Source organism: Triticum urartu, chromosome 2A (assembly GCF_056163025.1).
Source record: "Triticum urartu cultivar PI428250 chromosome 2A, HENAU_Tu73, whole genome shotgun sequence".
In the NCBI taxonomy this organism is placed as follows: Eukaryota; Viridiplantae; Streptophyta; class Magnoliopsida; order Poales; family Poaceae; genus Triticum; species Triticum urartu.
This window is the reverse complement of record NC_141874.1, coordinates 500,277,535-500,305,112: the sequence shown is the minus strand read 5'-3', so window position 1 is coordinate 500,305,112 and position 27,578 is coordinate 500,277,535.

Sequence of the window (27,578 nt, the reverse complement as noted above, 5' to 3'; positions counted from 1 at the left end):
AAACAAAGAGTACTACTATGGCTGGTGCTCGTCGATCTCCGCCACCGCCTCCATGTCCAGCTCGTGCCCGACAGTCTCCTGAGGAATGGGCTCCATGGCATCAACTGCACCATACTCACCAAGCATCTCGCCATCCACGTCCACCATATCTTTGGAATAGGCCGCCACAAGATGGGCGTGGGCGGCCGTGATCTGGGCTTTGGCGGCCTCCGTCGTGGCAAGGTATGCCGCGCAAGGACTGACGGTTGCTTGAACTCTCTCGATGATTGCCAACTCTTTGGCCATGGGTTGCCGACCGTTGTCGGAGAACCTTTGTTCGATTTGTGCCTTGACCGCCACGAGCTGGGCGTGGACGGCCTCGACATGGTCGTGGGCGGCCTCCATCAGGGCTAAGATCACCGCTGCAGAACGGATAGCTGTTATGCCACAATCGCCAGTTGCTATCCCCGAGGCAGATGATGCTGCCGCCACCTGAGAAGCAACAGCGGCCGTTTGGGTTGCCTTGGCCGCCCGGACGCAGATTGTGGTCGCCCTCATGAAGCTTGTTAGCACGCGCCTGGCGGCTGCGGCCGCGCTCTTGCCAGAGTGGGCCGCCAAAGTTGCCCTCACGACGCGGGTCCACGTCCCCAACTTTCACCGGCGATGATTGAACAGTGAAATCATATTTTAGGAGCGGGCTAGTGTGCTTAACACTCTGACGGTGCTCCAAGATAATTTGTGCTCCATCTCACACGGTTGGTGCTAATAAACTATGTGTGATCTACCTGATTTTTCGTCTTGATTTGAATTACATAATGGGGCCACAGCTGCAAAGTATGGTGTTTGAATTGCTAGAACTGTTGTTTGCAGTGAACATGCAACTATAGGTGTGTCGTCAAAAAATTGGAATTATACAGGGTTCGTTAGGATGTTTTTATACATTAACTTGGTTTTGTAGGCATTTCAGTTGCATAACTCAAATTTGAACTACATGCACATGCTCCAGTGGATATAAACAGGTTGAAAAAAAAATCCGTGTCCTTGGTTGCATGCTTAGGTGCCATGCAAGAAATGGGAATGAATATCAAACACCCTCCCACTGTCATTCGGCCGCCAACATTGAGATACTTGTTTTTTAAATTCTAGTAAATCCAAAACTCGTGTCAAATTCATGAAACATGGCATGCTATCATGGAGTGGCATCAACATGTTGTGGTAAAAATTTTGTCCCATTTGGGGCAGGTTTGGGTATAAGCTTCTCACAAACCAGAGCTTCTCACAACAAACATGATGGTTTCGGTAGGGAACGTGCCACCTTTGGGGACGAAACGATATCCGTTGCCTCTTATTCATTTCAAAAAATTTCCAGTGTCAACATAGAACAACAAGAGTGTTGTGTTTAATTTTGGAATTTTTCGGGGTTCGTTTGGACATTTTTATACATTAACTGGGTTTTCTAGGCATTTTATGTGCATAATTCAAATTTGAACTACATGCACATGTTCCATTGCATATAAATTGGTTGAAAAATCAAATCTCTATCCTTCGTTGCATGCTTAGGTCCCATGCAAGAAATGGGAAGGAATGTCAAACTCCCTGCCACTGTCACTCGGCCCCAAACATTGAGAGACCTGGTTTTAAATTCTAGTAAATCCAAAACTCGACTGAAATTCATGAAACTTGGCATGCTATCATGAAGAGGCATCAACAAGCCGTGGTAAATTTTTTGTCCCATTTGGGGCAGGTTTGGGTATAAGCTTCTCACAACAAGCGTGTTGGTTTTGGTTGGGAACGTGCCACCTTTGGGGACGAAACGATATCTGTTGCCTCTTATTGCTTGCAAATTTTTTCTAGTGTCAACATAGAACAACAAGAGTGTTGTGTTTAATTTTGGAATTTTTGGGGTTCGTTTGGACGTTTTTATACATCAACTGGGTTTTCTAAGCATTTTATGGGCATAATTCAAATTTGAACTACATGCACATGCTCTAGTGCATATAAATTGGTTGAAAAATCCAATCTGTGTCATTAGTTGCATGCTTAGGTCCCATGCAAAAAATGGGAATGAATTTCGAACACCCTGCCACCGTCACTCGGCCGCAAACATTGAGATTCTTGGTTTTTAAATTCTAGTAAATCCAGAACTCGTCTGAAATTCATTAAACTTGGCATGCTATCTTGGAGAGGCATCAACATGTCATGGTAAAATTTTTGTCCCATTTGGGGCAGGTTTGGGTATAAGCTTCTCACACACCAGAGCTTATCACAACAAGCATGATGGTTTCGGTAGGGAACGTGCCACCTTTGGGGATGAAATGATATCCGTTGCCTCTTATTGCTTTCAAAAAATTTCTAGTGTCAACATAGAACAACAGGAGTGTTGTGTTCAATTTTGAAATTTTCCGGGGTTCCTTTGGACAGTTTTATACGTTAACTGGGTTTTCTATGCATTTTATGTGCACAATTCTAATTTGAACTACATGCGCATGCTCCAGTGCATATAAATTGGTTGAAAAATCAAATATGTCTCCTTGGTTGCATGCTTAGGTCACATGCAAGAAATGGGAATGAATTTCAAACACACTGACACCGTCACTCGGCCGCAAACATTAAGATACTTGGTTTTTAAATTCAAGTAAATCCAAAACTCGTTTGAAATTCATGAAACTTGGCATGCTATCATGGAGCGGCATCAACATGTTGTGGTAAAATTTTTGTCCCAGTTGGGGCAAGTTTGGGTATAAGCTTCTCACAAACCAGAGCTTCTCACAACACCCGTGATGGTTTCGGTAGGGAACGTGCCACCTTTGGGGACGAAATGATATCCGTTGCATCTTATTGCTTTCAAAACTTCTATAGTGTCAACATAGAACAACATGACTGTTGTGTTTAATTTTGGAATTTTTTGGGGTTCGTTTGGACATTTTTACACATTAACTGGGTTTTCCGGGCATTTTATGTGCATAATTCAAATTTGAACTACATGCACATGCTCCAGTGCATATAATTTTTTTGAAAAATCAAATATGTGTCCTTCGCTGCATGCTTAGGTCCCATGCAAAAAATGAGAACGAATTTCAAACACCCTGCCACCGTCACTCGGCCACAAACATTGAGATGCTTGGTTTTTAAATTCTAGTAAATCCAAAACTCGTCTAAAATTCATTATACTTGGCATGCTATCATGGAGAAGCATCAACATGTCGTGGTAAAATTTTTGTCCCAATTGGGACAGGTTTGGGTATAAGCTTCTCACAAACCAGAGCTTCTCACAACAAGCGTGATGGTTTCAGTAGGGAACGTGCCACCTTTGTGGACGAAACGATATCCGTTGCCTCTTATTCATTTCAAAAAAAATTCTAGTGTCAACATAGAACAACAAGAGTGCTATGTTTAATTTTGGAATTTTTCGGGGTTCGTTTGGACATTTTTATACATTAACTGGGTTTTCTAGGCATTTTATGTGCATAATTCAAATTTGAACTACATGCACATGCTCTAGTGCATATAAATTGGTTGAAAAATCAAATATTTGTCCTTGGTTTCATGCTTAGGTCCCATGCAAGAAATGGGAATGAATGTCAAACACCCTGCCACCGTCACTCTGCCGCAAACATTGAGATACCTGGTTCTAAATTCTAGTAAATCCAAAACTCGTCTAAAATTCATGAAACTTGGCATGCTATCATGGAGTGGCATCAACATGCCGTGGTAAATTTTTTGTCCCATTTGGGGAAGGTTTGGGTATAAGTTTCTCACAAACCAGAGCTTCTCACAACAAGTGTGATGGTTTCGATAGGGAACGTGCCACCTTTGGGGACAAAACGATATCCGTTGCCTCTTATTGCTTTCAAAAAAATTCTAGTGTCAACATAGAACAACAAGAGTGTTGTGTTTAATTTTGGAATTTTTCGGGGTTCATTTGGACATTTTTATACATTAATTGGGGTTTCTAGGCATTTTATGTGCATAATTGAAATTTGAACTACATGCACATGCTCTAGTGCATATAAATTGGTTAAAAATCAAATGTGTCCTTGGGTGCATTCTTAGGTCCCATGCAAGAAATGGGAATGAATTTCAAACACTAGGACACTTTTGATTGCTGGCAAAACGGTGAGATACTTTGTTTTAAAATTCTAGTAAATCCAAAACTCGTCTGAAATTCATGAAACTTGGCATGCTATAATTGAATGGCACCTGACGTGTTGTGGTATTATTCATGCCCATTTTGAGAGATGGCGCACTCGAATAACATCCAACAAAGGCATTTTGAAACAAATAGCTGCCACTGTAACATCTCAAACGTTCTGTATAATTTAAATTGTGTGCGTTCTGTTAACCATTCATGTGACACCATGCCTCCCTCTTTTAATGGCTAGGAGGTGCCGTGCAGACAGATGCTTGAGTGCTTGACTAAACAGGAGGCGTGCGAGCTGTACTCCAATGCGGAGGCTCACCGGGAAGCGTGCAAGCTGTACGCCATGCAGGCTCACCGGGAAGCTAGCCCTTTGACTTCCATGGCCGCCCGCCATGCTCGCATCCTCTCCATTAATGGCGCCCAAGCCGCAGTTTAATACGGGTTTTAAATATAAAAACTCATCGCAAACGTTTTAGTTAGAACACCCGTATGCAAAACCGACAACTTCCTCGGGAAGCCAAGGGAAAATGTGCCTAGCAGGATTTGTGCAGCTCTTGATCGCAAACGTTTTAGTTAGAACACCCATATGCAAACCGATAGCTTCCCCAATAAGCCAAGAGAAAATGTGTTGAGCAGGATTTCTGCAGCTCTTGATCGCAAACGTTTTAGATAGAACACCCGTATGCAAAGTGAGAGCTCTGGTCTTCCCCTTAAGCCGAGGAACTAGTACAATGAGCTCCTAAACAAATGGTTTTTAACCCCTTTTCGCGACGGCATTTGGAACCGTCACCAAGTGACTGTGGGCGATAGGGGGTCCTTCCCACATGACCCAGAAACCGTCGGGGATATGCCCTCCTGGCACACAGGCTCGGGAAAATGAGAATGTGTGCGACCGGCGAGCTCTCAAATACGGAAATACATAGAGTAGAGCTAAAAAAATACAATTATATGGCGAAATTGTTTCGGTCGCAAGTACATCCCACACAGTCGCTCCAAGGAAAACATTTCCGTTCACAGGTACATCATAAACATTTTTACCCGTTAAATCGTTTGCGTTATTGAATGTATCACACACGGTCCGTAGAAGAAACTCTGTGGCAAAGGCTCTCCATCACACACAGTTTTTATGTGGTAAACGTTTGCGCAAGGTGGCCGAACGCAAACAGTTTTCAAGAGAAAGTCGTGTGTGATTGTTCATTGATCCAACATGGTTTATTCCTAGAAACTGTGTACGTTGACTGAGGTCATCTCCCACGGTATTTTTTCAACAACCATTTGCAATAGCACAAACCAATTAGCAGGCCGTCGGTATACAAAAGTAGGGGCTCTCCTTTGTATCCCTTTACTTGTGCACGGGTAGTCAGAGCCGCGCCCACGGCCGCACTGAGCAGGGAAGAGGAGGGATGCCGGAGCGCAAGACTGCCAGAGCAACGCCAAGACCAGGAGCGCAAAGAGAGCAAGAGGGCGAGGTGGACTCCCCCGGCAAGACTCTTGCCGAGGCAACTTGCCTGACACCAGCAGAGCGCACCACCCTTGAGCCCAAGGGTTACCAACACCATCAACTACATTTGAACCAAGGCTCGGGAGGCACCTCTATGGTGGCATGCAGATCTTTGTGGAGATGATAAATACGCAAGATCAGATGAGAACCAGAAGACGACGATCCTTGGTGAGATCCTTGCCAAGGAAATCCATGAGACCCCCCGGCAAGATCCTTGCCAGGGACGACCGCGGTGCCACGGCAAGACCCTTGCCGGGCCCTCGGCAAGACCCTTGCCGAGGATGTCTGCGAGGCCGCAGCCAGGTCCACGTCTGCCAAGACTCCATCCCCGCACCCATGCAGCTGCTAGCTCAACCAATTGGGCAGGCATCTGTGTGGCTGCGTGCGGCCTCCACACCGACTTAGCAAGCACCTGCGTGGTGGCATGCAGATCTTCGTGAAGGCTCCGCCATCACGCCAGCCCAGCAGCCAGCTAACGTGGAGCTACAACGCCTCGTCAGCTCGGACGCGCGTCGGAGCCAGACGAGGCGGCGATAGCTGGGACGAGCTTCCTTGTCGTCCCCAATAAAGCAAGAGGGGCACGTCGGCAGTGCATTAAATGTTTTTGTCCGACAGCGCCAGAGGATAGACTCAGCCGCGATGCACCTTTCCACCTCCTGTGTGCCACTGTGGCGACCCCTTTTTCTATAAAAGGAGGTCCGAGGCGTACTGGAGGGGGATTCGGATCTTTGGAACTAGAGAGACGCCGTAGCTAGTTCAAGAACTCAAGAACACACAAATATACATCAAAGCAGGACTAGGGTATTACGAGTCTTCACAGCCCGAACCTGGGTAAACGATCCTTGTGCTGACCGCCAGACCTGCTCTTTTCACAGCCCCACGCTCGCCAACCGTAGAAGGGATCCCAGTGATCCCATAGGTGGGAAGAGTCCCGTGCATCATCCGCGGGATGTAGAAGGCCAGCATGCACGCCGAGATGCTAGCGAAAACGGAGCACGACCACCAGGCCGTGATAGAGCTCCTTCTAACGTGGTTAGGAGTTGGAGAGCATCACGGTCCATGCATCTTCCGTCGCCACCCACACCAGCCGAAGCTTTGGCGCGCATGCAGTTGCTCCTCGACTTTCCTCCTGCTACGAAAAAGCTCGACGAGTGGAGAGCCACCATCCGGAGCCTCGTTGGTGGTGCCAACAAAGATGAACCGCAACCAGCGGGGCCCTCAGGCCGGCGCTCCGTCGAGCCACCACGTGCCAGTGGCCGAAGGATCGGAGGTGCTGCAGCCAAGGTGCACTCTCCTCCCCCACGTCCATTGCCGCGGGTGCCAGTCCGTTGTGATGACGCTTGTAATAACATATCCATAGCGTCGTCCGACCCACAGACCCACCGCGATATGCGCCAAGTTCTTCGGGAGCGAGCCCATGAAGATGCCCGAACCACCATCGAGCACCAGCACGATCCACGCCACCAATCAGATTGGCAAGCGGGGCCCACTATGGACCACCCAGCACCGAGAGGCTCTGGCGGCCTACCCTATGAGGTGGGTTGCCCAGCCTTTACACATGAGTTGCGACAGTTCTAGTGGCCCTCCCACCGCACATTCAAGCCTGATGCTGGCAAGAAATACAATGGCAAGACCCACCCGTCAGAGTTCCTCAGTCTCTACACCATCGCGATGCAAGCTGCTGGAGCCCGCGACGACAAGGTGTTTGCCAATTACTTCCCGTTGGCAGTTAAACCCAATGTTATGTCGTGGTTGATTGCTACCTCTTGAGCACTACGTTGGTTTTCCCTTGAAGAGGATGAAGGAAATATGCCCTAGAGGCAATAATAAAGTTATTATTTATTTCCTTATATCATGATAAATATTTATTATTCATGCTAGAATCGTATTAACCGGAAACATAATACATGTGTGAATACATAGACAAACAGAGTGTCACTAGTATGCCTCTACTTGACTAGCTCGTTGATCAAAGCTGGTTAAGTTTCCTAACCATTGACATGGGTTGTCATTTGATTAACGGGATCACATCATTAGGAGAATGATGTGATTGACTTGACCCATTCTGTTAGCTTAGCACTTGATCGTTTAGTTTATAGCTATTGCTTTCTTCATGACTTATACATGTTCCTATGACTATGAGATTATGCAACTCCCATTTACCGGAGGAACACTTTGTGTGCTACCAAATGTCACAACATAACTGGGTGATTATAAAGGTGCTCTACAGGTGTCTCCAATGGTACTTGTTGGGTTGGCGTATTTCGAGATTAGGATTTGTCACTTCGATTGTCAGAGAGGTATCTCTGGGCCCTCTCGGTAATGCACATCACTTAAGCCTTGCAAGGATTGCAACTAATGAGTTAGTTGCGGGATGATGTATTATGGAACGTGTAAAGAGACTTTTCGGTAATGAGATTGAACTTGGTATTGAGATACCGACGATCGAATCTCGGGCAAGTAACATACCGATGACAAAGGGAACAACGTATGTTGTTATGCAATTTGACCGATAAAGATCTTCGTAGAATATGTAGGAGCCAATATGAGCATCCAGGTTCCGCTATTGGTTATTGACCGGTGACATGTCTCGGTCATGTCTACAATATGTGATCAAGGACATGACGAGGAGTCTCGAAATGGTCGAAACATGAAGATTGATATATTGGATGACTATATTCGGACACCGGAATGGTTCCGGGGGTTATCGGATATATACCGGAGTACCGGGGGGTTACCGGAACCCCCCCGGGGGTTATTGGGCCTCATGGGCCCAAAGTGGTGGAAGAGGAGAGGCAGCAGGAGGTGGCACGCGGCCCCCCTTGCCCCAATCCGAATTGGGAAAGGGGAGGGGGCGCGGCCCCCCTTCTCCTTCCTTCTCTCCACCTCCTCCTCCCCCCTTCTCTGAGTTGGAATAGGAAAGGGGGGCAAAACCTACTTGGAGTAGGATTGCCCCCCCTTGGGCGCGCCTCCTCCTCTTGGCCGGCCCCCTCCTCCTCCCCCCTTTATATACGGAGGAGGGGGGCACCCCATAGACACAACAATTAATCTCTTGATCTCTTAGCCGTGTGTGGTGCCCCCCTCCACCATAATCCACCTTGATCATATCGTAGCGGTGCTTACGGGAAGCCCTGCGTCGGTAGAACATCATCATCGTCACCACGCCGTCGTGCTGACAAAACTCTCCCTCAACACTCGGCTGGATCGGAGTTCGAGGGACGTCATCGGGCTGAACATGTGCTGAACTTGGAGGTGCCATGCATTCGGTACTTGATCGGTTGGATCATGAAGACGTACGACTACATCAACCGCGTTGTGCTAACGCTTCCGCTTTCGGTCTACGAGGGTACATAGACAACACTCTCCCCTTTCGTTGCTATGCATCACCATGATCTTGCGTGTGCGTAGGAATTTTTTTAAAATTACTACGTTCCCCAACAGTGGCATTCGAGCCAGGTTTTATGCGTAGATGTCATATGCACGAGTAGAACACAAGTGAGTTGTGGGCGATATAAGTCATACTGCTTACCAGCATGTCATACTTTGGTTCGGCGGTATTGTTGGATGAAGTGGCCCGGACCGACATTATGCGTACGCTTACGCGAGACTGGTTCTACCGACGTGCTTTGCACACAGGTGGCTGGCGGGTGTCAGTTTATCCAACTTTAGTTGAACCGAGTGTGGCTATTCCCGGTCCTTACAAAGGTTAAAATAGCACCAACTTGACAAACTATCGTTGTGGTTTTGATGCGTAGGTAAGAACGGTTCTTGCTAAGCCTGTAGCAGCCACGTAAAAATTTGCAACAACAAAGTAGAGGACTTCTAACTTGTTTTTGCGGGGCATGTTGTGATGTGAGATGGTCAAGACATGATGCTAAATTTTATTGTATGAGATGATCATGTTTTGTAACCGAGTTATCGGCAACTGGCAGGAGCCATATGGTTGTCGCTTTATTGTATGCAATGCAATCGCCCTATAATGCTTTACTTTATCACTAAGCGGTAGTGATAGTCGTGGAAGCATAAGATTGGCGAGACGACAATGATGCTACGGTGGAGATCAAGGTGTCGCGCCGGTGACGATGGTGATCATGAAGGTGCTTCGGAGATGGAGATCACAAGCACAAGATGATGATGGCCATATCATATCACTTATGTTGATTGCATGTGATGTTTATCTTTTATGCATCTTATCTTTCTTTGAATGATGGTAGCATTATAAGATGATCCCTCACTAAATTATCAAATTATAAGTGTTCTCCCTGAGTATGCACTGTTGCGAAAGTTCTTCATGCTGAGACACCACGTGATGATCGGGTGTGATAGGCTCTATGTTCAAATACAGTGGGTGAAAAACAGTTGCACACGCGGAATACTCAGGTTAAACTTGACGAGCCTAGCATATAACAGATATGGCCTCGTAACACGGAGACCGAAAGGTCGAGCGTGAATCATATAGTAGATATGATCTACATAGTGATGTTCACCGTTGATACTACTCCATCTCACGTGATGATCAGACATGGTTTAGTTGATATGGATCACGTGATCACTTAGAGGATTAGAGGGATGTCTATCTAAGTGGGAGTTCTTAAATAATATGATTAATTGAACTTAAATTTATCATGAACTTAGTACCTGATAGTATCTTGCTTGTCTATGTTGATTGTAGATAGATGGCCCGTGCTGTTGTTCTATTGAATTTTAATGCGTTCCTTGAGAAAGCAAAGTTGAAAGATGATGGTAGCAATTACACGGACTGGGTCTGTAACTTGAGGATTATCCTCATTGCTGCCCAAAAGAATTACGTCCTGGAAGCACCGCTAAGTGCCAAGCCTGCTACAGGAGCAACACCAGATGTTATGAACGTCTGGCAGAGCAAAGCTGATGACTACTCGATAGTTCAGTGTGGCATGCTTTACGGCTTAGAACCGGGTCTTCAACGACGTTTTGAACGTCATGGAGCATATGAGATATTCCAGGAGTTGAAGTTAATATTTCAAGCAAATGCCCAGATTGAGAGATATGAAGTCTACAATAAGTTCTATAGCTGCAAGATGGAGGAGAATAGTTCTGTCAGTGAACATATGCTCAAAATGTCTGGGTATCATAATCACTTGACTCAACTGAGAGTTAATCTTCTTGTTGATAGTGTCATTGACAGAGTTCTTCAATCACTGCCACCAAGCTACAAAAGCTTCATGATGAACTATAATATGAAAGGGATGAATAAGACTATTCCCGAGCTCTTCGCGATGCTAAAGGCCGCGGAGGTAGAAATCAAGAAGGAGCATCAAGTGTTGATGGTCAATAAGACCACCAGTTTCAAGAAAAATGGCAAAGGGAAGAAGAAGGGGAACTTCAAGAAGAACAACAAACAAGTTGCTGCTCAGGAGAAGAAACCCAATTCTGGACCTAAGCCTGAGACTGAGTGCTTCTACTGCAAGCAGACTGGTCACTCGAAGCGGAACTGCCCCAAGTATCTGGCGGATAAGAAGGATGGCAAAGTGAACAAAGGTATATGTGATATACATGTTATTGATGTGTACCTTACTAATGCTCGCAGTAGCACCTGGATATTTGATACCGGTTCTCTTGCTAACATTTGCAACTCGAAACAGGGGCCACGGATTAAGCGAAGATTGGTTAAGGACAAGGTGACAATGCGCGTGGGAAATGGTTCCAAAGTCAATGTGATCGCAGTCGGCACGCTACATCAACATCTACCATCGGGATTAGTATTAGACCTAAATAATTGTTATTTGGTGCCAGCATTGAGCATGAACATTATATCTAGATCTTGTTTGACGCAAGACGGTTATACATTTAAATCACACAATAATGGTTGTTCTATATATATGAGTAATATATTTTATGGTCATGCACCCTTGAAGAGTGGTCTATTTTTACTAAATCTCGATAGTGGTGATACACATATTCATAATATTGAAGCCAAAAGATGCAGAGTTGATAATGATAGTGCAACTTATTTGTGGCACTGTCGTTTAGGTCATATCGGAGTAAAGCGCATGAAGAAACTCCGTACTGTTGGACTTTTGGAACCACTTGATTATGAATCACTTGGTACTGTCGAACCGTACCTCATGGGCAAGATGACTAAAACGCCGTTCTCCGGAACTATGGAGAGAGCAACGGATTTGTTGGAGATCATACATACAGATGTATGTGGTCCAATGAATGTTGAGTCTCGTGGCAGATATCTTTATTTTCTCACCTTCACAGATGATTTAAGCAGATATGGGTATATCTACTTAATGAAACATAAATCTAAAACATTTGAAAAGTTCAAAGAATTTCAGAGTGAAGTTGAAAATCACCGTAACAAGAAAATAAAGTATCTACAATCTGATCGTGGAGGAGAATATTTGAGTTATGAGTTTGGTCTTCATTTGAAACAATGTGGAATAGTTTCGCAACTCACGCCACCCGGAACACCACATCGTAATGGTGTGCCCAAACGTCGTAATCGTACTTTACTAGATATGGTGCGATCTATGATGTCTCTTACTGATTTACCGCTATCGTTTTGGGGTTATTCTTTAGAGACGGCCGCATTCACCTTAAATAGGGCACCATCGAAATATGTTGAGACGATGCCTTATGAACTATGGTTTGGTAAGAAACCAAAGTTATCGTTTCTAAAAGTTTGGGGCTGCGATGCTTATGTGAAAAAGCTTCAACCTGATAAACTCGAACCCAAATTGGAGAAATGTGTCTTCATAGGATACCCAAAGGAGACTGTTGGGTACACCTTCTATCACAGATCCGAAGGCAAGACTTTTGTTGCTAAATTTGGAGTTTTTCTAGAGAAGGAGTTTCTCTCGAAAGAAGTGAGTGGGAGGACAATAGAACATGATGAGGTAACTGTACCTGCTCCCTTATTGGAAAGTAGTTCATCACAGAAAACGGTTTCTGCGACACCTACACCAATTAGTGAGGAAGTTAATGATGACGATCATGAAACTTTAGATCAAGTTGTTACTGAACCTCGTAGGTCAATCAGAGTAAGATCCGCACCAGAGTGGTACGGTAATCCTGTTCTGGAAGTTATGTTACTAGACCATGAGGGACCTACGAACTATGAAGAAGTGATGGTGAGCCCAGATTCCGCAAAATAGCTTGAGGCCATGAAATCTGAGATGGGATCCATGTATGAGAACAAAGTGTGGACTTTGGTTCACTTGCCCGTTGATCGGCAAGCAATTGAGAATAAATGGATCTTCAAGAAGAAGACTGACGCTGACGGTAATATTACTATCTATAAAGCTCGACTTGTTGCAAAAGGTTTTCGACAAGTTCAATGGATTGACTATGATGAGACCTTCTCACCCGTAGCGATGCTTAAGTCTGTCCGAATCATGTTAGCAATTGCCGCATTTTATGATTATGAAATTTGGCAAATGGATGTCAAAACTGCATTCCTGAATGGATTTCTGGAAGAAGAGTTGTATATGATGCAACCAGAAGGTTTTGTCGATCCAAAGGGAGCTAACAAAGTGTGCAAGCTCCAGCGATCCATTTATGGACTGGTGCAAGCCTCTCAGAGTTGGAATAAACGCTTTGATAGTGTGATCAAAGCATTTGGTTTTATATAGACTTTTGGAGAAGCCTGTATTTACAAGAAAGTGAGTAGGAGCTCTGTAGCATTTCTGATATTATATGTGGATGACATAGTACTGATTGGAAATGATATAGAATTTCTGGATAGCATAAAGGGATACTTGAATAAGAGTTTTTCTATGAAAGACCTCGGTGAAGCTGCTTACATATTGGGCATCAAGATCTATAGAGATAGATCAAGACGCTTAATTGGACTTTCACAAAGCACATACCTTGACAAAGTTTTAAAAAAGTTCAAAATGGATCAAGCAAAGAAAGGGTTCTTGCCTATGTTAGAAGGTGTGAAGTTGAGTAAGACTCAATGCCCGACCACTGCAGAAGATAGAGAGAAGATGAAAGATGTTCCCTATGCTTCAGCCATAGGCTCTATCATGTATGCAATGCTGTGTACCAGACCTGATGTGTGCCTTGCTATAAGTCTAGCAGGGAGGTACCAAAGTAATCCAGGAGTGGATCACTGGACAGTGGTCAAGAACATCCTGAAATACCTGAAAAGGACTAAGGATATGTTTCTCGTTTATGGAGGTGAAAAAGAGCTCATCGTAAATGGTTACGTTGACGCAAGCTTTGACATTGATCCGGACGATTCTAAATCGCAAACCGGATACATGTTTATATTAAACGGTGGAGCTGTCAGTTGGTGCAGTTCTAAACAAAGCGTCGTGGCGGGATCTACGTGTGAAGCGGAGTACATAGCTGCTTCGGAAGCAGCAAATGAAGGAGTCTGGATGAAGGAGTTCATATCCGATCTAGGTGTCATACCTAGTGCATCGGGTCCAATGAAAATCTTTTGTGACAATACTGGTGCAATCGCCTTGGCGAAGGAATCTAGATTTCACAAAAGAACCAAGCACATCAAGAGACGCTTCAATCCCATCCGGGATTTAGTCCAGGTGGGAGACATAGAAATTTGCAAGATACATACGGATCTGAATGTTGCAGACCCGTTGACTAAGCCTCTTCCATGAGCAAAATATGATAAGCACCAAGGCTCCATGGGTGTTAGAATCATTACTGTGTAATCTAGATTATTGACTCTAGTGCAAGTGGGAGACTGAAGGAAATATGCCCTAGAGGCAATAATAAAGTTATTATTTATTTCCTTATATCATGATAAATGTTTATTATTCATGCTAGAATTGTATTAACCGGAAACATAATACATGTGTGAATACATAGACAAATAGAGTGACACTAGTATGCCTCTACTTGACTAGCTCATTGATCAAAGATGGTTAAGTTTCCTAACCATTGACATGGGTTGTCATTTGATTAACGGGATCACATCATTAGGAGAATGATGTGATTGACTTGACCCATTCCGTTAGCTTAGCACTTGATCGTTTAGTTTATTGCTATTGCTTTCTTCATGACTTATACATGTTCGTATGACTATGAGATTATGCAACTCCCATTTACCGGAGGAACACTTTGTGTGCTACCAAACATAACAACGTAACTGGGTGATTATAAAGGTGCTCTACAGGTGTCTCTAAAGGTACTTGTTGGGTTGGCGTATTTCGAGATTAGGATTTGTCACTTCGATTGTCGGAGAGGTATCTCTAGGCCCTCTAGGTAATGCACATCACTTAAGCCTTGCAAGCATTGCAACTAATGAGTTAGTTGCGGGATGATGTATTATGGAACGAGTAAAGAGAATTTCCGATAACGAGATTGAACTAGGTATTGAGATACCGACGATCGAATCTCGGGCAAGTAACATACCGATGACAAAGGGAACAACGTATGTTGTTATGCGGTTTGACCGATAAAGATCTTCATAGAATTTGTAGGAGCCAATATGAGCATCCAGGTTCCGCTATTGGTTATTGACTGGAGACGTGTCTCGGTCATGTCTACATAGTTCTCGAACCCGTAGGGTCCGCACACTTAACGTTTCGATGACGGTTATATTATGAGTTTATGAGTTTTGATGTACCGAAGGTTGTTCGGAGTCCCGGATGTGATCAAGGACATGAGGAGGAGTCTCAAAATGGTCGAAACATGAAGATTGATATATTGGACGACTATATTCGGACACCGGAATGGTTCCGGGGGTTATCGGATATATACTGGAGTATCGGGGGGTTACCGGAACCCCCGGAGGGTTATTGGGCCTCATGGGCCCAAAGTGGTGGAAGAGGAGAGGCGGCAGGAGGTGGCGCGCGGCCCCCCTTGACCCAATCCGAATTGGGAAAGGGGAGGGCCCCCCCCCTTCTCCTTCCTTCTCTCCACCTCCTCCTTCCCCCTTCTCCTAGTTGGAATAGGAAAGGGGGGCAACACCTACTTGGAGTAGGATTGCCCCCCCTTGGGCGCGCCTCCTCCTCTTGGCCGGCCCCCTCCTCCTCCCCCCTTTATATATGGAGGAGGGGGGCACCCCATAGACACAACAATTGATCTCTTGATCTCTTAGCCGTGTGCGGTGCCCCCCTCCACCATAATCCACCTTGATCATATCGTAGCGGTGCTTAGGCGAAGCCCTGCGTCGGTAGAACATCATCATCATCACCACGCCGTCGTGCTGACGAAACTCTCCCTCAACACTCGGCTGGATCAGAGTTCGAGGGACGTCATCGGGCTGAACGTGTGCTGAACTCGGAGGTGTCGTGCGTTCGGTACTTGATTGGTCGGATCGTGAAGACGTACGACTACATCAACCGCGTTGCGCTAACGCTTCCGCTTTCGGTCTACGAGGGTACGTAGACAACACTCTCCCCTCTCGTTGCTATATATCACGAAGGTATCAATCTAGTAGGAGACCACGCGCGAGTCACCTCGTACCTACACAAACAAATAAGAACCTTGCAACCAACGCGATAAAGAGGTTGTCAATCCCTTCACGGCCACTTGCAAGAGTGGGATCTAATAGAGATGATAATGATAAGATAAATATTTTTGTTATTTTTATGATATAGATTGAAAGTAAAGATTGCAAAATAAAATAGATTGGAAACTTGTATGATGGAAAATAGACACGGGGGCCATAGGTTTCACTAGTGGCTTCCCTCAAGATAGCATAAGTATTACGGTGGGTGAACAAATTACTGTCGAGCAATTGATAGAAGAGCGAATAATTATGAGAATATCTAGGCATGATCATGTATATAGCCATCACGTAGGCCAAACCAAACTAGTAGGCCAAATTACTGTCGAGCACTTTTCCCATTGCAAGAAAGATCAATCTAGTAGGCCAAACCAAACTGATAATTCAAAGAGACTTGCAAAGATAAACCAATCATACATAAAAGAATTCAGAGAACATTCAAATATTGTTCATAGATAAACTTGATCATAAACCCACAATTCATCGAATCTCGACAAACACACCACAAAAGAAGATTACATCGAATAGATCTCCAAGAGAATCGAGGAGAACTTTGTATTAAGATCCAAAGAGAGAGAAGAAGCCATCTAGCTACTAGCTATGGACCCGAAGGTCCGAGGTAAACTACTCACACATCATCGGAGGGGCCATGGAGTTGATGTAGAGGCCCTCCGTGATCAATGCCCCCTCTGGCGAAGCTCCAGAAAAGGCCCCAAGATGGGATCTCTTGGGTACAGAAGGTTGCGGCAGTGGAAATAGGGTTTCGTGGTGCTCCTGGATGTTTGCGGGGTATACAGATATATATAGGAGGAAGAAGTAGGTAGGTGGAGCAACGAGGGGCCCACGAGGGTGGAGGGCGCGCCCAGGGGGGTAGGTGCGCCCCTGCCTCGTGGCCGCCTCGTTGATTGCTTGACGTCCACTCTAAGTCCTCTGGATCATGTTTGTTCCAAAAATCATGTTCCTGAAGGTTTTATTCCGTTTGGACTCTATTTGATATTCCTTTTCTATGAAACACTGAAATAGGCAAAAAAACAGCAAGTTGGGCTGGGCCTCCGGTTAATAGGTTAGTCCCAAAAATAATATACAAGTGTAAAATAAAGCCCATTAACATCCAAAACAGATAATATAATAGCATGGAACAATAAAAAATTATAGATACGTTGGAGACGTATCATTGGTGCACTTGCCGGCGGATTCCATTTCTTCTTGGTCGGACTTGTGCCATGAGTTCGTTGGCGCCTTCACCGGAGGCCACCAAGCTCATGGCCAGGCAAGCGATTTGCATATCATCCCCCAGAAGGAAGGTGAAACCCTGCGCAAGTATATACAGAGGTTTAGCCGGGTGCAGTACAACATCCCAGATGTTCATCCCGCCGCCGTGATCAGCGCATTTCATCAGAATGTGCGCAACCGCAAGATGCCTAAATAGCTGGCGATGAACAAGGTCAAAGATGTGGCCGAACTTTATGTTCTGGCCTATAGGTGCGCTAGAGCTGAAGAGGGGAGGAAGTACCCCGGCGAGGACGCCGGCGCGGAAACCGACTGCACAGACGAAGGCACAGCCACCCCGGCGAAGAAGGGCCGACACCGCAACAGGAAGCGCAAGGGCAAGACTATGCTTGCCGTCGAGGGATCCGAGGACACGGGCGCTACCGAGAAGGCCAAGGTAGACGACCCCGGCAAGGAAATTGCCGGGTGCACCGCTTGCCGGACCTTGGCGGCTGCCGACAAGCCAGGAGGCTCCGACAAGCAATACTGCAAGATCCACCGCACCAAGGGCCACGACCTCTAGAACTGCCAGCAAGTCGAGCTACTTGCTGAGAAGCAAAAAAGCAGAGTATGAGAGGCGGGACACGGAGAAGGGCCAGGATGGTGCCGAGGGATCTGGCAAAAAGCGTGGAGGCCAAGGAGGTCACCATGGAAAGGATAACCAACAAGAGTGGCCCGCTCGGGGCCGCAACAAGAAGCAAGGAGATGCTGATCATGACGAAGACGACGAGTCCGGCGAGCATGAGTTCCAGAAGGCTACAGAGGCCATGTGCATCGTCGGTGGCGCCTCGTTGCACACCTCTCACCATGATGTCTACTACACAACCTTCTTCTTGTAGATGTTGTTGGGCCTCCAAGTGCAGAGGTTTGTAGGACAGTAGCAAATTTCCCTCAAGTGGATGACCTAAGGTTTATCAATCCGTGGGAGGCGTGGGATGAAGATGGTCTCTCTCAAGCAACCCTGCAACCAAATAACAAAGAGTCTCTTGTGTCCCCAACACACCCAATACAGTGGTGAATTGCATAGGTGCACTAGTTCGGCGAAGAGATGGTGATACAAGTGGTATATGGATGGTAGATAAAGGTTTTTGTAATCTGAAAATATAAAAACAGCAAGGTAACTAATGATAAAAGTGAGCACAAACGGTATTGCAATGCTAGGAAACAAGGCCTAGGGTTCATACTTCCACTAGTGCAAGTTCTCTCAACAATAATAACATAATTGGATCACATAACTATCCCTCAACATGCAACAAAGAGTCACTCCAAAGTCACTAATAGCGGAGAACAAATGAATAGATTATGGTAGGGTACGAAACTACCTCAAAGTTATCCTTTCTGATCGATCTATTCAAGAGTCCGTAGTAAAATAACATGAAGCTATTCTTTCCGTTCAATCTATCATAGAGTTCGTACTAGAATAACACCTTAAGACACAAGTCAACCAAAACCCTAATGTCACCTAGATACTCCAATGTCACCTCAAGTATCTGTGGGTATGATTATATGATATGCATCACACAATCTCAGATTCATCTATTCAAACCAACACAAAGTACTTCAAAGAGTGCCCCAAAATTTCTACCGGAGAGTCAAGACAAAAATGTGTGCCAACCCCTATGCATAGGTTTATGGGCAGAACCCGCAAGTTGATCACCAAAACATACATCAAGTGGATCAATAGAATACCCCATTGTCACCACAGGTATCCCACGCAAGACATACATCAAGTGTTGTCAAATCCTTAAAGACTCAATCCGATAAGATAACTTCAAAGGGAAAACTCAATCCATTACAAGAGAGTAGAGGGGGAGAAAACATCACAAGATCCAACTATAATAGAAAAGCTCGCGATACATCAAGATCGTACCACCTCAAGAACACGAGAGAGAGAGAGAGATCAAACACATAGCTACTGGTACATACCCTCTGCCCCGAAGGGGAAATACTCCCTCCTCGTCATGGCGAGCACCGGGATGATGAAGATGGCCACCGGAGAGGGATTCCCCCTCCGGCAGGGTGCCAGAACGGGTCTAGATTAGTTTTTGGTGGCTATGGAGGCTTCTGGCGGCGGAACTCCCGATCTATTGTGTTCCCCGAAGTTTTTAGGGTATATGGATATATATAGGAGGAAGAAGTACGTCGGTGGATCTCCGGGCTGTCCACAAGGCAGGGGGCGCACCCAGGGGGGTGGGCGTGCCCCCCACCCTCGTGGGCAGCTCGGGACTCTCCTGGTCCATTTCCGATACTTCGTGGGCTTCTTCTGGTCCAAAAATAAGTTCCGTGAAGTTTCAGGTCAATTGGACTCCGTTTGATTTTCCTTTTCTATGATACTCTAAAACAAGGAAAAACAGAAACTGGCATTGGGCTCTGGGTTGATAGGTTAGTCCCAAAAATAATATAAAAGTGTTTAATAAAGCCCATAAACACCCAAAACAGATAATATAATAGCATGGAACAATCAAAAATTATAGATACGTTGGAGACATATCAGCATCCCCAAGCTTAATTCCTGCTCGTCCTCGAGTAGGTAAATTATAAAAACAGAATTTTTGATGTGGAATGTTACCTAACATATTTATCCATGTAATTCTCTTTATTGTGGCAAGAATATTCAGATCCATAAGATTCAAGACAAAATTTTAATATTGACATGAAAATAATAATACTTCAAGCATACTAACTAAGCAATTATGTCTTCTCAAAATAACATGGCCAAAGAAAGCTATCCCTACAAAATCATATAGTCTGGCTATGCTTCATCTTCACCACACAACATATATTTAAATCATGCACAACCCCGATGACAAGTCAAGCAATTGTTTCATACTTTTGATGTTCTCAAACTTTTTCAATCTTCACGCGATACATGAGCGTGAGCCATGGACATAGCACTATAGGTGGAATAGAATGGTGGTTGTGGAGAAGACAAAAAGGAGAAGATAGTCTCACATCGACTAGGCATATCAACGCGCTATGGAGATGCCCATCAATACATATCAATGTGAGTGAGTGGGGATTGCCATGCAACGGATGCACTAGAGCTATAAATGTATGAAAGCTCAACAAAAAGAACTAAGTGGGTTTGCATCCAACTTGCTTGCTCACGAAGACCTAGGGCACTTGAGGAGGCCCATTGTTGGAATATACAAGCCAAGTTCTATAATGAAAATTTCCCACTAGTATATGAAAGTGACAAAACAAGAGACTCTCTATCATGAAGATCATGGTGCTAATTTGAAGCACAAGTGTGGAAAAAAGGATAGTAGCATTGTCCCTTTTATTTTAATTTTTTATTTGGCCTTTCCCCTTTTTTGCCTTTCTTTTTTTATTTGGCGTTTCATTTTTTTGCCCCCCTTTTTTGGGGTGGGGGTGGGGTGGGGGACAATGCTCTATTAATGATGATCATCACACTTCTATTTATTTACAACTCAATGATTACAATCGATACTAGAACAAAGTATGACTGTATATGAATGCCTCCGGCAGTGTACCGGGATGTGCAATGACTCATGAGTAACATGTATGAAATAATTATGAACGGTGGCTTTGCCACAAATACAATGTCAACTACATGATTTATCAAAGCAATATGACAATGATGGAACGTGTCATAATAAACGGAATGGTGGAAAGTTGCATGGCAATATATCTTAGAATGGCTATGGAAATGCCAGAATAGGTAGCTATGGTGGCTGTTTTGAGGAAGATATATGGTGGGTTTATGGTACCGGCGAAAGTTGCGCGGTACTAGAGAGGCTAGCAATGGTGGAAGGGTGAGAGTGCGTATAATCCATGGACTCGACATTAGTCATAAAGAACTCACATACTTATTGCAAGAATCTATTAGTTATCGAAACAAAGTACTACGCGCATGCTCCTGGGATAGATTGGTAGGAAAAGACCATCGCTCATCCCGACCGCCACTCATAAGGAGGACGATCTTGGTATTTGATCTGAGTCTGGTTACTGGCCTATACGCACTAACCATCTACGCGGGGACAGTTATGGGCACTCGAAGTCGTGGTATCAGCCGAAGCCTTCGTGACTTCAGCGACTGAGCGGCGCGCGCCGGATTGGACTGGAACGCCTGCTAGGCTAGGTCTCCTTCTAGCCACATTCGCAACGTGCAGGTGTGCAAAGGGCGATGGTCCTAGACCCCTGCGCCATAGGATTTAGACCGGCGTGCTGACCTCTCTGTTGTGCCTAGGTAGGGCTGCGACGTGTTGATCTTCCGAGGCCAGGCATGACCCAGAAAAGTGTGTCCGGCCAAATGGGATCGAGCGTGTTGGGTTATGCGGTGCACCCCTGCAAGGAAGTTAATCTATTCGAATAGTCGTGATCTTTGGTAACAGGACGACTTGGAGTTGTACCTTGACCTTATGACAACTAGAACCGGATACTTAATAAAACACACCCTTCCAATTGCCAGACACAACCAGTGATTGCTCTCTCACAGGGCGATGAGGGGAGGATCATCGGTTAGGATTATGCTACACGATGCTACTTGGTGAACTTACCATCTACTCTCTTCTCCTGCTGCAAGATGGAGGTTACCAGAAGCATAGTCTTCGTAAGGACAAGATATCCCCCTCTTATTCCGGCATTCTGCAGTTCAGTCCACATATGATACCCTTATCCCATTTGATACCAATGCATACATATGTAGTGTAGCTTCTTGCTTGCGAGTACTTTGGATGAGTACTCACCGTTGCTTTGCTCCCTCTTTTCCCCCTTCCTATACCCGATTGCTGCGATCAGACGTTGGAGCCCAAGAGCCAGACGCTACTGTCGACGATGACTACTACTACTCGGGAGGTGCCTACTACTACGTGCAGCCCGCTGACGACGACCAGGAGTAGTTTAGGAGGATCCCAGGCAGGAGGCCTGCGCCTCTTTCGATCTGTATCCCAGTTTGTGCTAGCCTTCTTAAGGCAAACTTGTTTAACTTATGTCTGTACTCAGATATTGTTGCTTCCGCTGACTCGTCTATGATCGAGCTCTTGTATTCGAGCCCTCGAGGCCCCTGGCTTGTAATATGATGCTTGTATGACTTATTTTATTTGTAGAGTTGTGTTGTGATATCTTCCCGTGAGTCCCTGATCTTGATCGTACACGTTTGCGTGTATGATTAGTGTACGGTCAAATCGGGGGTGTCACAATGCAGATCTTTGTGGAGATCATAAATACGCAAGATCAGATGAGAACCAGAAGACGACGATCCTTGGCGAGATCCTTGCCAAGGAAATCCAGGACGACCGCGGTGCCACGGCGAGACCCTTGCCGGGCCCTCGGCAAGACCCTTGCCGAGGACGTCTACGGGGCCAGGTCCACGCCGGCCAAGACTCCATCGCTGCTCCCATGCAGCTGCTAGCTCAACCAGTTGGGCAGGCGTCTGCGTGGCAGCATGCGGCCTCCACACCGACTCAGCAAGCACCTGCGTGGTGGGATGTAGATCTTTATGAAGGCTCCGCCATCACGCCAGCCCAGCAGCCAGCCAACGTGGCGCTACAATGCCTCGTCAACTCGGACGCGCGTCGGAGCCAGGCGAGGCGGCGACAGCTGGGACGAGCTTCCTTGTCGTCCCCGAAAGCAAGAGGGGCACGTCGGCAGCGCATTAAATGCATTTGTCTGACGGCGCCAGAGGATAGACTCAGTCGCGATGCACCTTTCCACCTCATGTGTGCCACTGTGGCAACCCCTTTTTCTATAAAAGGAGGCCCGAGGCGTACTGGAGGGGGATTCGGATCTTTGGAACTAGAGAGACACCGTAGCTAGTTCAAGAACTCTCAAATATACATCAAAGCAGGACTAGGGTATTACGCGTCTCCGCGGCCCGAACCTGGGTAAACGATCCTTGTGCTGACCGCCAGACCTGCTCTTTGCACAACCCCGCGCCCGCCAACCGTAAAAGGGATCCCAGTGATCCCATAGGTGTTGTTTCCCACCGACACATGCTAATTCACCATTAGCAGGCTAATTATCCAATTATTCATAATCTATTTATTAATCTAATTGACATTTCATATTAAGCACACAATACATTTCATTTTCATAATTGAAATACATCAGAGTACAACATCATATAGCTTTAGCACTCAGCTACCCCATTACACAACTAAACTAGGACCAAGTTTCACATGCAACATCTATAACCTTTCGAAATTAGCACCATAGACGGTACATAGACAGATGTATCTCATCTGGAAAACTGCTGAAGCAGAAGGCAAATATTGAGCATTCATTGATGTTGAAGGTCTTTGTAACTTTAGGCCAGTGCATGTGGATGATTGACCGTCCATCCTTCATCCTCTTCAGGAACACTTCAATATTGAACCGTGGGTGTTGTATGAATACCTTCCTCGCCTCCTGGCCATACAGGTGGTTTGAGAGGTAATCATAAGTGAACTGCTTTGGAAAGGCCTGAAAACAAGGATATGCATAAATATCTTCTCTATATTGGAAATGGGGAAAGGAATAAAAAGGCAAGGTATAATAGTCAGTATCATCCTATAGTGAACCAATGTCTCCTTCATTATGCAGACAAAGATCTTGTTGTTTTTTGTCGCTAATTTCTTTATCCTAACAATCTTTATGAGTTTCTTGACTTGAGTGATATTCATGGACAACTCATTTCCCCATATGCAAAAAGGGTCGGACAGTGGGTCAAAACCTCTGACAGCGGGACCTACATGTGCAAGACCAAATTGTTAAAAACCTAAATATTAGAATGGTTCCTGCAATTGCACAATAATGTGCTATTAGACAACAGACCATGCACGTGCTAACCTCGATTGTAAACCTCAGTGCTTCCCATTGTTTCCCTGCAACACATATAAGGTAGTTAGTCATCAGGTTAAGTAAGGGTTCAGATGCTATCAGTAAAATATGTTGGTGAAAAATAAGCACATTGCAGATTCATCAGATTAATTCAAGCCACATGGAAAACCCATTTATCCAAACCAAGCATGATTAATAATTAGGAAATATAGCACTTGTATATGTATCTCATGTATTAAGTGCAGCCAAATTCAATGTATTCCTCACATGCACAACAATACAAAGTTCTACCCACGACAATTGGACATCGCATTGCAGAATTGAACCAACCAGTTAACTAAACACCACAACAAATGAACCAACATTAACTGAGCACCACATTGCACAATATAGCATACTCCTAATAGAATATCAGACAGTTAACCAAACAGTTAACTACATCCAATTGTAGCAATTGTTGTTTCTCATGTATTTACTACAGCCAAATTCAATTTATTCCTCACATGGTATACTATAACAGAATGCACCCACAACTATTGAACATCGCATTGTAGAATTGAACCAAACAGTTAACTAAACACCACTACACAAATGAACCAAACGTCAACTGAGCACTACATTGCACAATGTATAACCAAACCAAGCATGCTTGACAACTTGGAAATATAGCAATTGTATTCATTTCTCATGTATTTTATAAACATAAATTCAATTTATTTCTCACATGGAAGACAATACAAAATTGTAGCCTGAAGAATTGAACATCACATTTGCAGAATTGAACCAAACAGTTAACTAAAGACGACAACTAATTAACAAAACAGTTAATAAGTGAGCACCACACTGCACGGCATATAGAACATATACACTAGAGCAACAGATTGCATGGTAAAATTAGATAAAACAATTCATTAGAATTTGTGAAGGAAAGGCAGCAGCAGCACACGCAACGGCTAAACCGAGCATGCTTAATCGGCGTAGATAGCAAATGGCAAGGTGCCCCTTCATGATCTGGGGGTCGGCACGAATGGCAGCCATCGCGACCTCATCTCCGCGTGCGGCCGCGATTTTATTCTCTGCTGCCAAATGCTCCATGAGGTCCTGGCTATACTGCATGCACCATGGCTTAGGCCGGTGCTTATTTGGTGGAGGGGTCGGTGATTTGGGTGGAAGGTGTCGCGCTCGTGCCAGTGGTCGGGGCATGTGGGATGTGGAAGGAGGAGGAGGAGGATGGGTCGGGTGTGGATTACCTTCCTGGATAGGCGAGGCCGAGCAGCGTGAAGGAGGGTCACCAGCGAGGAGGCGGCGGCACTGCAAGCAAGGAGTGAAGGTTTCAACTTGGAAAAGAAGGCTGAAGCTATGGGGTAATGTGGCTTTTGGTAAGGGGGAGGGGGTGGGGAGGTAGATATTTCCGCGGAAGGCGAAAATTTGGAATCGCTTCATCCAAAAACCTGGCGCGCAAAGTGTCATCAGACATGGTCCATTATTCAGACACGGTCCGAATATATTTTGTGCTGCATCTCACACGGTTGGTTATAATAAACTGTGTGGGATCTACTTGATTTTTCGTCTTGATTTGAATTACATAATGGGGTCACAGCGGCCATGGACGGTGTTTCAATTGCTAGAACTTTTATCTGCAGTGAACATGCAACTATAGGTGTGTCGTCCAAAAATTGGAATTATTCAGGGTTCATTTGGACTTTTTTATACATTAACTGGGTTTTCTACACATTTTATGCACATAATTGAAATTTGAACTACATGCACATGCTCCAGTGCATATAAATTGGTTGAACAATCAAATATGTGTCCTTGGTTGCATGCTTAGGTCCCATGCAAGAAATGGGAATGAATTTCAAACACCCTGCCACCGTCAGTCGGCTGCACATATTGAGATACCTGGTTTTTAAATTCTAGTAAATCCAAAAGTCGTCTGAAATTCATGAAACTTGGCAATTCTATCATGGAGCGGCATCAACATGCCGTGGTAAAAAAATTGTCCCATTTGGGGCAGGTTTGGGTATAAGCTTCTCACAAATCAGCGCTTCTCACAACAAGCGTGATGGTTTTGGTAGGGAACGTGCCACCTTTGGGGACGAAAACGATATCCGTTGCCTCTTATTGCTTTCAATTTTTTTTGAGTGTCAACATAGAACAAGAAGTGTGTTGTGTTCAATTTTGGAATTTTGGCATTTTATGTGCATTATTCAAATTTGAACTACATGCACATTCTGCAGTGCATATAAACTGATTGAAAAATAAAATATGTGTCCTTGGGTGCATGCTTAGGGATCATGCAAGAAATGGGTATGAATTTCAAACACCCTGCCACCGTCACTCGGCCGCAAACATTGAGATACCTAGTTTTTAAATTCTAGTAAATCTAAAACTCATCTGAAATTCATGAAACTTGGCATGCTATCATGGAGCGGCATCAACATGCTGTGGTAAAAAATTGGTCACCTTCCCCAGGTTTAATTTGGTTTTTAAATATAAAACACTCATCACAAATGTTTTAGTTAGAACACCCGTATGCAAACCGACAACTTCCCCGGGAAGCCAAGGGAAAATGTGTCGAGCAGGATTTGTGCATCTCTTGATCGCAAATGTTTTAGATAGAACACATGTACGCAAAGTGAGAGCAGGCGCAGGATTTGTGCATCCCTTCAACGCAAACGGTTGTTTTGGATGACCCGTGTGCAACCACGTACTAACAATTATTGGGTATGTTGCCATTTGTCAATCTGGAAATATTTACATTTGTAGATGTAGTAACATTGCCATTTGTCAATCCTTGTAATACAATGATTTGTCAAAATATGCAGCTAGAAATCATTAGCTCTATCTAATTTTCGCAACTAAAATTCAGTAATTAAGCATAGATTTCATTCATAGATTAAGCAGTCATTCTTAATTTATACAAACAGTTCAACTCGACAGCTGAACCGACCAAACTTCTCCCCAATTTTTGCCAACCACGTACTGAAATAGCTAGTTCAACTATATATACTAGCTAATTTTAAGTACGTTCTACAGTTCGACCACACATCTATAGTTAGATGAAGTGAACAAAATTGCCCCTAAATACTACTACTACCACAGAGGGGCTTTGTGCTACTTCCGGTAGCCTCTCCTCTGCCGAGCATGCTCACCCCCTCAGTAAGAGGCATGGGAGGAGGAGGAGCCTACCGATGAGCTGGACAAATGCAATACGGTGCCTGCCGGTGCTGCACGTTCAGCGACGCTCGCCAGCTCGAACGCTCACTGCCGCTCCAGACGAACCCTCTCAAAGCGGCCGGACTGCTCGTAGATCTCCTGATTCCTCGTCTCTGCGTTGGTGTGTGCTGCGTCCACGGTTGCGGTAAGGCTCTTTGCGTGCTCGACGAGGTGCTCCTCCTCCTCCCGCAGGAACTCGATGTAGCGCGCAAGGTCACTGACGC